This window comes from Serinus canaria, chromosome 11 (assembly GCF_022539315.1).
Source record: "Serinus canaria isolate serCan28SL12 chromosome 11, serCan2020, whole genome shotgun sequence".
Lineage (NCBI taxonomy): Eukaryota > Metazoa > Chordata > Aves > Passeriformes > Fringillidae > Serinus > Serinus canaria.
The window spans coordinates 10,174,096-10,188,858 of NC_066325.1; positions in this window are offsets into that span (position 1 = coordinate 10,174,096).

Below are 14,763 nucleotides of genomic sequence, written 5' to 3' on the forward strand. Positions count from 1 at the left end.
ACACAGCATATTCCAACAGTGGCCTGTGTCCCTGGCAGCATTTAGTGTATAGATGCTCAATGTGGTCAACAGGAGACACTCTTGATCCAAGTAACTGAAGGCATGGCTGGGGGAAGGTGGCACTCCTGGTGCTCTCATCAACATTAAACCCTCAGTTCAGTCATGATGAAAACAACCAAGAAATACATCTGTTCAGCAATTAAAAGATTTTGCTGTGGTTATGGTGGTTAGACATGCTGACCAAAAAACACCGCAGCAGCAAGCAAAAATGAATGTTGACCACAGTTATGGTAATCACAGAGCTTGCCACAGCTCTGTTAACCCTTAATTGTAGATATATAATTGTTCCATAATCCTAATTCATCAGTTCTATTTTCCTACTAGTAGCCCAAAATTCAAGACTAAAATTCCTTCCTTCATTTGGAGCAGCTTGAGAGAAGTGCAATATGTGGTTGATTTTCAGGTACTCAGTATTGACTCAAAAAAAAAAATCAAGAACTGTGCATATTTTTTTTCCATTTACACTGGCTTACGTGATGAGAGTAGAGAAATGTACTGACCAAATTCCAACTATCTCTTGAAACTGGAGAAATTTCCATTCCATTGCTGAAAGAGAACTGCTTTTCTCAACCAGTTGTTTACAAACCTTGATAATTTTCACACTCCCAAACGTTTACTCTTCAAATTTAAAAAGAAATATATCATTGGCTTTTGAAAAGTTGAACTCATTTTGGAAACCAACTTTCTACATTAACTTTTTCAATTCCAAAAATGTGGGAGATTCAGTGGGTAATACCCAAATGAATTTCTCCTTCTACAACTGACATTTCAGAAGGTAGGTGAATAAACATGAAGATAAAGCAGCTTTAAAGAAACATCTTTGATTATTGTATAAAACAGGACATGACAGAAAAAACTTTCATCCTATACTTAAAGAGATTATTTGTTCTCCATTCACTTTTCCACCATCTGAAGTATTTGCTGCCAGCAGAATAAAATTTTTTAAAATTCTCTCTTGTAGTTTAAACATATAAAATTCTGTTAATAAAAGGGTCTTAGCAACTTGTAACACCTGAAGGCCTGTATTCAACATGCTGCAGGTGTGTCAATTACATGAAAATAATGTAATATTTATGTAGATATTCTTGCAATTCTAAGATTAAAACGACAAGATTTGATGATTATTTGTATTAATATAAATTATTATAAATAAAAAAACCCTTAACATTTAAAAAAGGCATTTTCTCTTCCAATATTTATCAATTTTAGCTGTATTGGGCATACGGTCACAATGCCACGCTGGAGCAAGAGAATGGATGACAAAGCTTACACATCTGTAAACCAGCTGGATACATGAAATATTTTCCTTTTATTCTTCAAAATATCAAATGCTATTGTGTTTTGGCATTACCCAGTTAATTGTCCTTGCACAGAAGATAAACACAGTCACAAATCTGAGATCTTCCCCAAGAAACAGGCCTAACTCAAAGCTAAAACTATCATGTGTCTAAAACATGTTATCTACATAAATTAAAGTTGTGGTGAGTATAGACAGCAGCAGTGTCTCATGCTAGCTATTTAAAAGCTAATGTAGTGGCACGTTTTTATTAATCTTGTTCCACACTTCAAACAAAAGGGTCTGATGCCTTCAAAGGCCCCTTTTTTTCCTTTCTTTTTTAAGCAGGGGAATTTTTTTTTTCTTTTTAAGTAGAAAAAGGAGCAGATGATAGTGAAATTTATGATGTACAGATGTAAACTCCATAGCTTCTGACAGACAACATTAACTATTTTTTCAACAGGGAATGAAACAGATTTTGATTCAAACAGGTTTTAGATATTAATATTATTGGGCAAATTATTCAAATTCAGACCTGAATAATTACTTTTTTATTTGCATCATTTCAATTCTTGCAATTATAAGAGCTAGAGAAAGCATGTGCAATTAATTACTTATTATGTGCATTACATTGATCACAATTTCTTTATTTATTTGAATAAAATATGCCTAAGAAATGTCCATTGCATCCAGGTATATGAAAAAGAGCTTGCTGTTGAACAGGGAGATCTTCTCAGATTTCGTGGGTAAGGCACAGTTAATTGAAGAAGACTCAGTTGGGAAGGATCATTTTTCTAGAAATGAAGCCACAAACCAGTAGAATAGAAAATGATGATCTACACAGACTTCTCCCTCTCAGGTAGGTATTCTGTTCCCTGAACATCTGCTCAGGTATTCAGGTATTATTACTTAAAAATACGGGTTAAATACAGATTTAATAGAAATTAACTAGTATTTTTCACCAAAACTAACACTTCCCTCAGTGTAATGTATAAGGCTAAACTTGTACTAAGATAGCTCAAACAATATTTTCTTTAGTGCCCAAAAAGTAAAAAAAAAAAAGAAAAAAAATTGCCACAGAACTTGGGCACATGGAAGCAGAGCTGAACAGATGAACAGAAGTCAGAAAAAGAAAAGGAACTAATATCCCATTGGAGGCAATAGCATGAATTAATGGGCAAACTGATCCTAGCTCTATGCCTTCTACCACAACTGCAGAAACAAGGAACATGAACTCTATCCTTCCTTTAAACCTCATCTTGGTGCTGGCTTTAAAATCTGAAATGGAAAACGAAGTTAGGAGAAAGTGACTCTTAAAAAAGCTAAGGATTATCTTTGGGGTTAATGTCTGAACTACACCAAAGACACAATCTCTCTTCCAGACCTCTTATCATTTGGATTAAAAGCATATAGAGTGGAGTCCCAATAACAGGCTGGGGACCAGCTGTGTGGGAATGGGGCACTGATAGCAACTTCCAGCAGAAGGAAATGATTAAAGAAAGGATCTTGACCTCCACTGTACAAATTTATGCCAGTAAATCCCAGATGGCTAAGCTAATAAAACTGAGGTCTAATTAAACCACATCCCTTGCATCTTGTCTTTGCTTCCATATGAGCAGGACATGGATACAATACTGAGACTACTCTTAAGGAGTCCTGACTATTGTATTTACTGGATTAGTGGTGCAAAAACTTTTACCCATTCATACTCAGAACTGAAAACCAAGCAAGTGAAATATGTACCACCACCAAACTTCTCAGGGTCACTTGCCCTCTGTCTGGCAAAATAAACGAAAGGCTTTTCAGCTAATTGTTCTCAACCACAAATACACCAATGTCCAAGACACAGCTGCAAGCAGAGAAGAACATGAATGTGCAGTAGTATCCAACAGATCTACATACATCTAATTGATTTAAGTAACACAGCTAATAGGTTTACATCTAGAGTAACAATGCAGTAAAAATTCTCAAAGCAATTAAAAACTGGCAAGCAGTTTTTAATTAAAAAATCAACTAAATAAAACACAGAACAAAAAGCACAAACATGCAAATACCTTTTTTACAAATGCAGTCTGGGATGGCTTTAAAGGTATTTTTGGAAAGTACAATGAGCTATTAGGTAATTTGAAGATACCTGCTTGCAAAATGATTTTATTTAGAATTAATGCGTTACTTTGTACACTGCGTACCATAGACATAAAATCACAAGACTGGTTTCAGCCATCTTGTCATTACAAACAGTCAAGCTAATTGTAGATAAATTTTGTACTTAAAATGTGTTTAGTCTAATAATCCATAGGCCAAGTTTGTCCCTTAAGGCAGATTTCTACATTCCTGAAAAGAATCCCCAAACAAACTCCAATTAAATGTGGAAAAAACCCAGTGATTGCAGCCACATTAGAATAATCATCTCAAGGAGTGCTGCATGTCAACTCAGCTCTTGTATGTAGTTCTAGTGTTAGACAGAAACTGCAGTGAAGCTGCAAAGGCAACTTTAAAATATTACTGGGTATTTGTGGATATAGGACTCAGGATAATCAGCACCTCCCTTCCTTATTGATGGTGGACTAATAATTAACTGTGGCTGCTCCACTATTTGGTAAATACAGTTATTTCAATCACAAGAACTTCTTAAACATGTAACAAAATAAAGAATGCTTTCCTAAAGGTTGGCAGAAATCTGACAGCAGGCTGACATCAAATGGTGCTGCAGCACAGATATTGGTGGGAGCCCAATCCTTTTGGCATCACACACTTCCTCATGAATTTCAACTCTGTCTTTACATGGTTACATAGAAAGATGACAGCCACGTGTTTTCTGACAAAACATGTGAAAAAGCTGCTAATAATAACAAAATTCAAAAACACAAGCTACAAAGATGAACTAAGATGACCTTATTGGTCACTCAAATGTCCACGTTTTTCTCCAGTATTCCAGTATTGACAGTTCCTTCTCTGCTGATACAAAAATTACAAATAAGAATGACACAAAACCTGTAGGGTTACTTGTGCAATAAAACAACTCATACAGGCTGTTCTAGATAGCAATTACAGCACTCCCAAGGAAGCAAGCTAATGAAAGTGTCCAAAATATAACATTCATGGATACTTTTAAGTTCTGGCTCTGTGCATTCATCACAAAACATACATGACTTGGAAAACATGAGGATTAAGAGTCTTCCATAAAGTATGCTGGTGGGAAAATTATAGAACACACACTACTCTTCATATGTACTGGTGGACATTTTTCAATTTATTTCCTAGTATTTTCACTCAAACACAACATCTCTCAAATACTAACATATCTTCTATCAGGTTTCAAACTAGAAATAGATTATAAAGGAAATACTTTCAGAACTTAACTCACAGACAGTAACTTAGGTCAAATATTATGGTTTGGATACAAGTTTGATGAACATCAATAAGAATCTGCACTACTTTTTAGAGTGTGGCTTTATTTGAAGATTTTTTATAGCTGAATTTGAAGTTCTTTACTTTCAGACTCTTAAAAGTTTTCACATAAATATGGTAGTTGACATCAAATCTAGATGCTATCTTCAGTTTCTGTCTGCTGTACTTGAAGAAGAGTGTTCATACAAAAATGAAGCACAGAAGTTCTTTGAAACAGATGACTTTCAAATAATGAAAAAATATTTAAAATATTTTCTATTTTCTAAATTCACTGTAGGCACAGACTGAGACATTATTTATGATAACAACTTCTTTAACCTATTTAAACTATATAAAGGAAATTCTGAATAGGGGAGACTTATGACTCTGTGAATAATTTAATAGCAAATATTATGATGTATTATTTATGTAGCACCACTGATGCACAAAAGAATGCTCACACATAATAATGGGGTCCCTCCCTTGAAAGGCAGCTAAAGAACTGATGACACCTTTCTCATCCAGGAGAACTTCCATTGAAACCAAACGAGTAAGGACTGCAGGATCATGCCATACTAGATCCTTAACACCACTAAAGGGAACAGTCTAAAACTGAAACAGTCAAAAAGGGGAAATAAATGCAAAGCTGAAAAATTTTGCATTTATTTTTTTGCAAAAGCAAAAAAAGAGAAAGATAAAAGACATAACTAATAGAGGTTTTATTATGAACACATTCTGCATGCATGTTTGCCTGACTTTGCTGCACTGCACAGCTACACCTAATTTCCTACTCTACCCTCATACAAAGCCAATAGTTCTCTGCTGTTGCTAGATTCCAAATTATTCATGGATAGTAATGAACATTAAATTGTTTGCTATTAACTTATACCTAAAATTTTGTAAGAATTATATTGAAGATCTTTTGGATCACTTTGCTATGATATTTTTAAAGCAGCCAAACATAAAGCAGACACAGTAAGGTATATTTATTCTTTGGGGATTTTTTTTGCTCTCTTCATAACCTAAGAGGCAGCCAGGCTCTCCTGAATTTTTCCAGGCATTTTATTTTTAGATAAATGTCCTGCATGTTTTCTGATCTGCACTAAAAATGATTTGAGAGGTTTGACTGAACAATGTAAGAGTTCAGCAGTCTTTGAAAAAAAGAGGGCACAAATCCAACATCAGTCTGTTGGGTTTATCATCATTGATCAAAAGGGCAGGACGAGGACATATACAAGACAAAAACATGAAATAGTCTGTGCTCAATGAATATTATACAAAGTACTCTCTGTCCTTAGGGAAGACAATGCTACTGTGTTCAAGTTCTGAGTATTGGTTACTAGATTTCTAGTAAGTCTTCACCTCAAGAAAATGTGTTCAAAAAATTGCATATTCAGAGCACTCAAATTACCAGAATCCCATCTGGTTTGGACAAGGCTTTAGAAAACAGACATCAGAACTTCTATGAAATTTCTGAACATTGTTATTTGAGCTGGACCTTCTGTGAACAACTTTTCCTTTTTTTGTTTAAGAATCTCTGCCTTAATCAATATGGTCCCAATCCTAGCTCTGCACAGGACATCTTAGATCTGGATCTATTTTTATACCAAGATAAGTCCTTCCACTCTGTCATGTTAACATTTGATCTGTATTCCCAGAAGAAAGTTGCCCTCTTCTATCTGGTAGCACTGGGCCTGAATAAATTTATTATGTTTCCACCCTATTTTTTCATTGTAAGGTAAAAACCAAACAAACAGATTTTGGGAATAAAACTGCCTAATCAATGATATGAAGTGTAAAAACATAGGTGTAAGAAAATCATCAAAACTTCCACTACAAACAGATTAGAGAGGCAAATTGGTAGAAACAAACACATTTTTAATCTAAAAACATGAGAATTGTTGCTGTTATCATAAACCTGAATCAATGTAATAAAAATGAAGACTGGTCTGAGGATGTAATTGGCCACCAGCTTGACCCATGATTTCTGGAAGTTAAGGAGACAATTCTGCTGACTCAGGTTTGAATCAGGGCTGTAGCTGTTGGGGTTTTATTTAAAACACATTATCAGTTCAGTGTATAGGTTAACTGATAATGTTCCTATGAAAATATCAAAGTTTTAAAGTGTGATTCAAATGTAACTACAGTGAGTAAAGGCCTGAGAGGGAGCCTGCCTTGAGCAGAAAGACTCAGCACTAAAAAGCACCATTTTGGATGGCTGCATTGCAGTATTTGCTTTTCAAAGCCCACACGTGTGAGAGATTTTTCTAGTCTGCAGTGCTGTGCACACATGTATCAAGAGACTAGAACAAACCTTGAAATTAAAAAAGGAAAAACATGTGCAAACAAACTACAGATGTGAAACTTTGTTATAACATGAAAACACTAAACTTTTTCATAGACTACTTTTATAACCCTTTAACATGTAGAGAAGTTTTACTAAGGAAGTCCAATGATTTTAACTATTAGAAAACTTGCCTGATAGCTACTGTCTTCTCAGATCTGTTTTTTTGTTTAACCCCAACTACTGTGGATTTTCATAATAAGGGCTTCAAAGGCAAGCAAGGTATCATGACTGCTATAAATACATAGAAGAACAAGGGGAAAGAACAATCTTTCTGCCTACAGGTACTTTTATTGCCCACTAATGAACAAAAAAGAGTATGGACTCGCTACAGTGAAGCAATTGTTAGGGATATAAACCATTGTTTTTAATAAATGTGAATTACACCTTTCCTTGTGTGCTCTGGCATACCAGCAGCCTCGCTCACTTTTCTGAGACCACTGCTAATAAAATATTGAACCAGCTGTATGGACAAGGTCTGTGGCCTAGAATCTGGAGCTGCTGGTCAGCTGAAAGGGGAGGCTCTCATTCTGTTTCCCAAGCTTGTGAACTTTTTCTTGTCAATGCACAATCCTTTCTTCCAGCTCCAGGCCTGACCCAGCCACTTGGGGCCGCCACCAACCTGTTCAGACTTTTTTTATCATTAGCAAGCTGTATTAACTTGGTGGTCATTCTGGGGAAAATAATAAAAGAGATGAAAAAGAATGTGAGAAGTCAGCATAAAAAGCATTCTGTTGAAAGGAACATAATCACTGTGAAGACTTCAGCATAGAACCTGAATAATAAATTTCAGGTTTTGATATAACTATTACTGCCTGTGAAGAACTCTTTGAAGATAATTGAAACCACTGTGCAGCAATCTGCTTTATAGCACTGACAAATAACAGTTTCCTAAGGCTTATCATTTAAGGTTAGTAAAGAGAGGACACATATTTACTCCATATGGTGCTTAAATGTAATTTTTAACGCATGACCTTATATAGAAACCTCTGCATGCAGTTAAGTAAAGTTACAGATTTGGGATGTGGTGGGGCAAACTATAAAAGCTCCAATTCCACAGAACATTCAACTACTGAAAGAATGCTAGTAATATGCAACATTCCAATTATATACAATTTCTAGTATTTTGGGATTTAAATATATATTTCATGTCTAAAGTGGATGAAATACATAGGTGGAGATATTTAAGAAGGTACTCTGGAAAAAAGAAAACAGTTCTCATTACCATACTCAATTTTATACTTGGCAAATATTTTCAGTGTGCTTTGGAGAAGGAATAGTTAGCTGCAGAATATAATTAGATACAGAGGGTACGGCTGTCATCTGTCTTTAGAAGGATACAAATTTTGCTTTTGGTATCTCAAGCGTTGTACCTTTGATTTCCCTTGGTTCTGATAAACATTGGTAAGCTAGAACAAAAGGCAGTGAGGGCACGTGGGGGTGATGTAACATGCATGAACAGAAAACATACCCAGAAGTGAATGCAAAAAACTTGGCATGTAAAGAAAGAAAAGGTGGCTTTGATGAGAGAGACAAGTTCAAGACTTTACAAAGTCGGTTGCACATCTTTGAGACCTGTACCTAGTTTACAGGAAATCTATTTTTGAGGGCCCAGAAAGAAAATTGAAAATAAGGACACACTTCATTTGTTTGAAGGGACTTGTTTTATTTTTGTATACTTGTGGACAGAAGCTTCTACTTAAAAGAACAAAAGTGAAACAAAAAAAAAAAAAAAACCCCTAATAACTTCAGGATGTCACAGAATGTTACTTGCCTGTAAGCAGGTTTTTTGTTTACATGGAGTTTTTTCAATGTTCTTCTACTGCAAATTCATTCCAAACTTCTAGTTAAAAGGCTTTTGGCAAGGAATGCTGCAAAAGAAATTCAACTTGAGGAGTTAAGTTTTTTCTCTAGCAAACACTGCATATTTTATTTTCTGTGCCATAAAGCACAGAAAATTCAGGTATTCCAATTTGAACATTCTGTGTAATGCTACCTAAGTGGATGATGAGTGCATTTGGTAAGGCATCTAACAGAAACACAGGAAATGCCCTTTGGAATAAGCAAACAATTAATTTGTTACACCATCTTGGATTTGACAACAGCCTGACAGAAAAGATGGAAGTTATGTCACGCTGGTCAATTTGTTCCTGACCCACTGAATACTGAGTCAGAAGGAAAGAATTCCTTGGACTTAAAAAAATTATGAAATAGTCCCATCTACAGAAGCAATATTTTCAGATGCCCTTCTATGAATCTTTTGGTTTCTGACACCACCTTGTTTGGCTGCAGTGTGACTTTATAAAGTACAGCACAATGTGAGCACAGTCACAGTGCTTTTGGATTAACCAGCCCTCCTCCAAGGCAGTAATACCATGAACACTTCTGCTGAGCCCACACTGGTTTGCCAGCACAGCACTAAGTTTAATAACAGGGGTGGAATCTCACTGTACACACAGTTTTAATTCTAGAATGAAATTCCTGATGAATCATTAGGCTTCCATAGCCTCTTCTACAGTCCCCAGAACACTCTAACAGCACAGCTCTAAACATAAGGTACCAGCTCCAAAGCGACAGACAGCACTGCAGCTCTGTGCATGGAAATCTAATACAGTTCCCCACAAAGACATACATACACAGACATAATGAGAAATTAAAATAATTCATTCCAAAGACTGATTTTTGCTACTGCTTAAAAAGTGCTCTGAGAGAAATCAGCATTTTTAATTTGTTGATGTTTTAAAGGACAACAAAATTACTGTAAGCTAAAATAAAAGTATTAACCCCCATACCTTTTAGTTTTCTCCTCTTGTTCATTTGCATGCTGCTTGAGTAAGATGTGACCATCATGAACATGAAGAAACCTGTCCTCCAGTTCTTCTTGACTGGTTTGTTACCTGGCTTGTTGAGCTTTTATTCTGTGCAGTTGATGATTCTACCCAAACCAAGACAGCTTTAAATCACTTCAATACATTCAACAACATGCAGCTCAAAGTCAAAACTCATTTTGAAATACTGAATCCCCCCCAACTTTTCAAGTAATTTTATACTTTACACTTGTACAACTCTGGTAAATTTTTTGGATTTATAGTCATTTTAATCACTTCTTTTTCCTTCTTCTTACAGATTAAAAAAAAAAAGCAATGAAAATTATACAGCAACCTGTTTTTATACTAGACAGCACAAAGGTAACAGTTTACCAAGTAACCAGGTTCTGCCAAAGATACTATCTCAAAAGAAACATTCTAATCTGTTCCAAAGTTAACATATTACCTCAAAGCTTGAAAATATTAACTCATAATTCTGTAAATTTACTCAGATACGAGACTAAGCCCAGTTGTTCCATTCTAATAGCAGCTGAGTAGCATAGCAGAATTGCATAATACTTTTGGTTCCCATTTTGTGAAATGGATTTGGCCTTGTCCTCAATTCAGCAAAAAAATCCTCTTTTCTTCTGGAAGTATGAATGTTACAGCTCAATGACATTTTCAGTTTTTACCATCTCACAGCAACTCCCCTCTTATAATAAGCAACTTGAACATAGAATGGGTCACAGAATCTTTCACAATTTAACCCAGATTTTGAATGGTATTTGAACTTAATTTTGTGAGTGGCAACATCAGAAACATTTTTAGAAAAAAACTAAAGAAGCCACTGATCAAAGTCTGTAGCTGTAATAAATAGCAGCTGGTACAAACCTTGTAATCCTTCAATTCCAGCTGGAGTTAGACCTGTATGTCTCACAGGCAGGTCCCCCACAGTTATATCAGCTGCAACAGACATGGCTTATCTAGGGATAACAAAATTCAAATGAAATTCCTCTTCATCTGTTATTTAAACTGAGACTAGAACAAATAATACACCATATGAAATGAAGGCAGAAGTTATGGCAGATGCACTGAAATTGCAGATTTCTGAATGCTCCTATCTCAATTACATTGCTCAGAGGACAATCTAAACTCTGAAGTTCTCAAGTTTAATTTTATGCCAATTTTAATCCATTCACAGGACACAACTTTGTTGTGCAATAGCTCCAATTCTATTTAATATATGTACAAATAGCTTTTTAAGCTCTAGTTCTGCTGTTTTCAGGAATCTTTGGGGTAAGGCCATATTTCCAAGTGGATGTGGAAAGGGGACCTGTGGGTTTTTTGCTTAACTGGGGTTTTTTAATTGCTTGTTCATTTTAAGAGAGGTAAAAGCTTTAGGCATCAAATGGTAGATGAGTAATGCCATCTTCCATGTTTTGAATGGAACTCTTTGACACAGGTGCTGGGGGTTATGAAATCATTCCAGTGTTGCCTGGCATTCTCTTAGTCTTCTTTCAATCACTGTCATATAAGAAATTACTTTTTAAGATAGAAACTCTCCTATGAATGATTCTCATAAACCTGAGCATGATTCTATCTTGCAGCAACAGAAAGCTTAGCTACATGACAAAGTGAGATTAGGAAAGTATTAATGTGAAAAAGTACTACATTTGTTTTGGTGTAATATATGAACATACTTCTTAACAACTGCTGTGTCCTTCTTGTCTTCTGGTGCAGAAAATTACATGTTGGTCACAGAGTCAAGTAATGCTGAAACAACAGGAAAAGGAGAGATGTGAAGTCCTTTTAACAATCTTACCCCCAAAACCATTGTTACGCTCTTCAGGTAATATAAATCCTCAGTCATCCCAAAACCATCTAGGAAAGCAGTGGGAAATTAACAGTGATGCTACTGGAGACTTGCATCAGAGGGCAGCAGCAACATGGTACAATCAACAGACATGCCATGAAATATCTGTTAATTCTATCATAATCAAAAGTGCTGCCTAAGCTTTTACTTCCATCATAAATAACTCCTTTTGGCTTTGTTCTAAAGAAACAAAAGGGATTAATAGAAATTTAGTTTCCAACGAGTCAGTCTTGCTTTTAATCTTTTGTTTTTTTCATCACTAAAATTTATGATAAAATATTATTTCCAGAGTTCGCTGTTTATGAATAAACAGGAACACATTTTTCTTCCATGTGGAACAAATGTTTCCTTATCATGACCATAGAAGTGAACTGATCTACAGTTGCAGACTTGCAAGATGGTTGTAGTTTCAGTGTTGTCAGGGACAGAGAATACTGCTCTGGGATGTTGATGTCCCCCCCACTCAGCCAATGGCACGACTGGCAACCACTGCAAACACATATCCACTGCCCTTGTAATTTGTTAAATTAGCTCTATCTGCAGTCATTGGCTTCACTCAGGTCTAGGTTCATTATTGTGGTTACTCTTATATGTCCCTGTACCAGTATGGCTACAGCACCTGAGATCAAAGGGAAAGAGACATTTTACCTCCAAGGCGTCAGCTAAATTTGGTTCATGATGGTAGCAAGGAGAAGATGCTACCACTATACATCTTTCTCGAATATGGTTGTCCTTGCTTTCACAGATCAAAAATGACAGAGGCTTTTTTTGGGCATCAAGAGCTAAGCAAGTATTTTATGAGCATGACTCCACAATGTTTGTGATCTATCAAAATCAGGCTTCAACAACTCCAGAACAGTAACAGGCACAGACAAACATTACTGGTTTTCCCTACTTGCTGAAGAAACTTTACTATGGATATCTTGCTGTTATCTTCAGTATGAGAGAAATCTACTCATTTAAAACCAGAGACAAAACAAAACACGTTTGTCACTCAAATAAACAAACAACTTCTGTCAGTAGTAATCCATTACTGGCTGCAGCAAAACCACAGAAATTCTTGAGCTGTAAGCAAACTAACATAGCAGAGGTGCACACAAAGCCAATTTTTACTGGCACCATGACATGATTTGAAGTGACAAAATAAAGCAACTTCAAATCTAAAGTGTCCTGAAAACTTAGAAGGTCAAATTTTCAAAATGAAGAGGAAGAATTATTTCATTTCTTTTACAAAGTGTCAGAAATTAAGCATTCAGCTATCTTTTCTGTCATGGGCCACAGAAAAATGAAAAAAACAACCAATTAATTGGTTTTATCAGATACAGCGGTTTTAGACAGAAATAGTACAAACATGCCTCCTCTCCTGGTTTTAAGGAGGCCAAATATAATTACAGATTTAGAATTTGGCTTGGCAACTTATTTGCCTGATTAGTAACATACCCATGTCTTTAATAATCACTAATAACCACCAGTTATTCTGCTTCTTTGAGAGAGAACACTTCAAACATCAAAGCATGTGTTACATATGTTACAGTTCCTCTTTGAATATTATCTGAGTGTCAATCACAAACACTTAAACAAAATTACTTTTCCTTGTAGTCCAGTTCCAGCGTTATTTCTAAAAGCATATGAGATTTCTCCACAGCATTCTGTACTACTTTTGAAACCATTTCCAAAGCAATTACATCTCACAAAACTGTACAGGAACATTGCTACAAAAGTTATGGTACTTAAAAGTGGAGCATTTCCTAAAATAAAGCATAACAAAGTGAGAGATATAAATTTGTATTTCCATCTGGACAGATCCACATGCCATCCTCAACCTCAAAAACTTAAACCAGGCTTTATTTCCAAGAAAGGATACCCTACGATCACTTCAGCACAGATTGTTAGGTATGAGCAAGAATTTTCAATATAACTACTAAGTTAAAGAAACTGTAACTCTCTCCTACACTTCACTACCTACAAAAGTGGCTCTATCACTACCTGTACCTGAAAACTTACGACAAAAAACTGCACACAACTTTGCACTGTTATACAAGTCTGACACTAATAAATATAACACTTATCAAAGCCCATGCTTTAGGTCCAGATTCCTATATAACTGACAGAAGTGTGCTTTTGTACCAACACCATTCAAAGGTAGCAAAACTGAGTGGGGATTACTTAATCTTTTCAAAGTTCTCAGCCAATGGGGCTATAAGTGACTTCCAGTGAGGGGGTTTCCAGTGAAATCAGAAGAATTGCAACTTAATTGTTTCAACATGGTTTTTGAATTTGAGTGTCAGACATGGCCAAAATGATCCTTTAGTTACAAAATCCCACTTCCCTGGTAGAGGGAATTTAAAAAATGAGGTGGGAGGGACCACCCACCTATCTTAGCTTATCATAATGTATTACCAGCCTATATTCTCCCTCTATTGAGTCTTTAAAATATACCTGTTTGCACTTTATTGGTCTTGTAAGCTAAAATAATACCATTTATTACCTGGTAGAAATACACACATACTATCTTTCAAATATCACGTGTTGCAGAGCTGTGTGTTTCGGGAGGCGGACAGGGAAAAAAGGAGAGAATATATGGAAGATATTAGAAAATGGGATCACAACATCCTACTGTTGCCTAAGGGAAGAAATATCTCACAGACCCGTAAGTCCTCCTTCAACACAGAAAAATCCAAACAACCGTGTCTTGCCTTCAACCTATTTTACAAAGCTTCCCAATTTTGATTCAGCCGCGCCAGTTGCGGCGGAGGCTGACGGGGCTGGAAGGGGCAGGCTCGCAGGGCAGGCAGCGCTCGCCCCTTACAGGAACGCCTACACCGCCCGGGCCGGCCCGCCCTCGGGCACAGGAGCTCAGCTCCCGCTTCAGCCCAGCAGCCCTGCCCGGTACAAAACACAGGCCTACAGGGCTACTCTGATGCGAACGCTGAGGCTGCCAGCCTCTTCCCACGGGCACCGAGCGAGGAGCCTCTCGGCTCTGGAACCGCCGCCCGCAGCGCGGGTCCCGCCA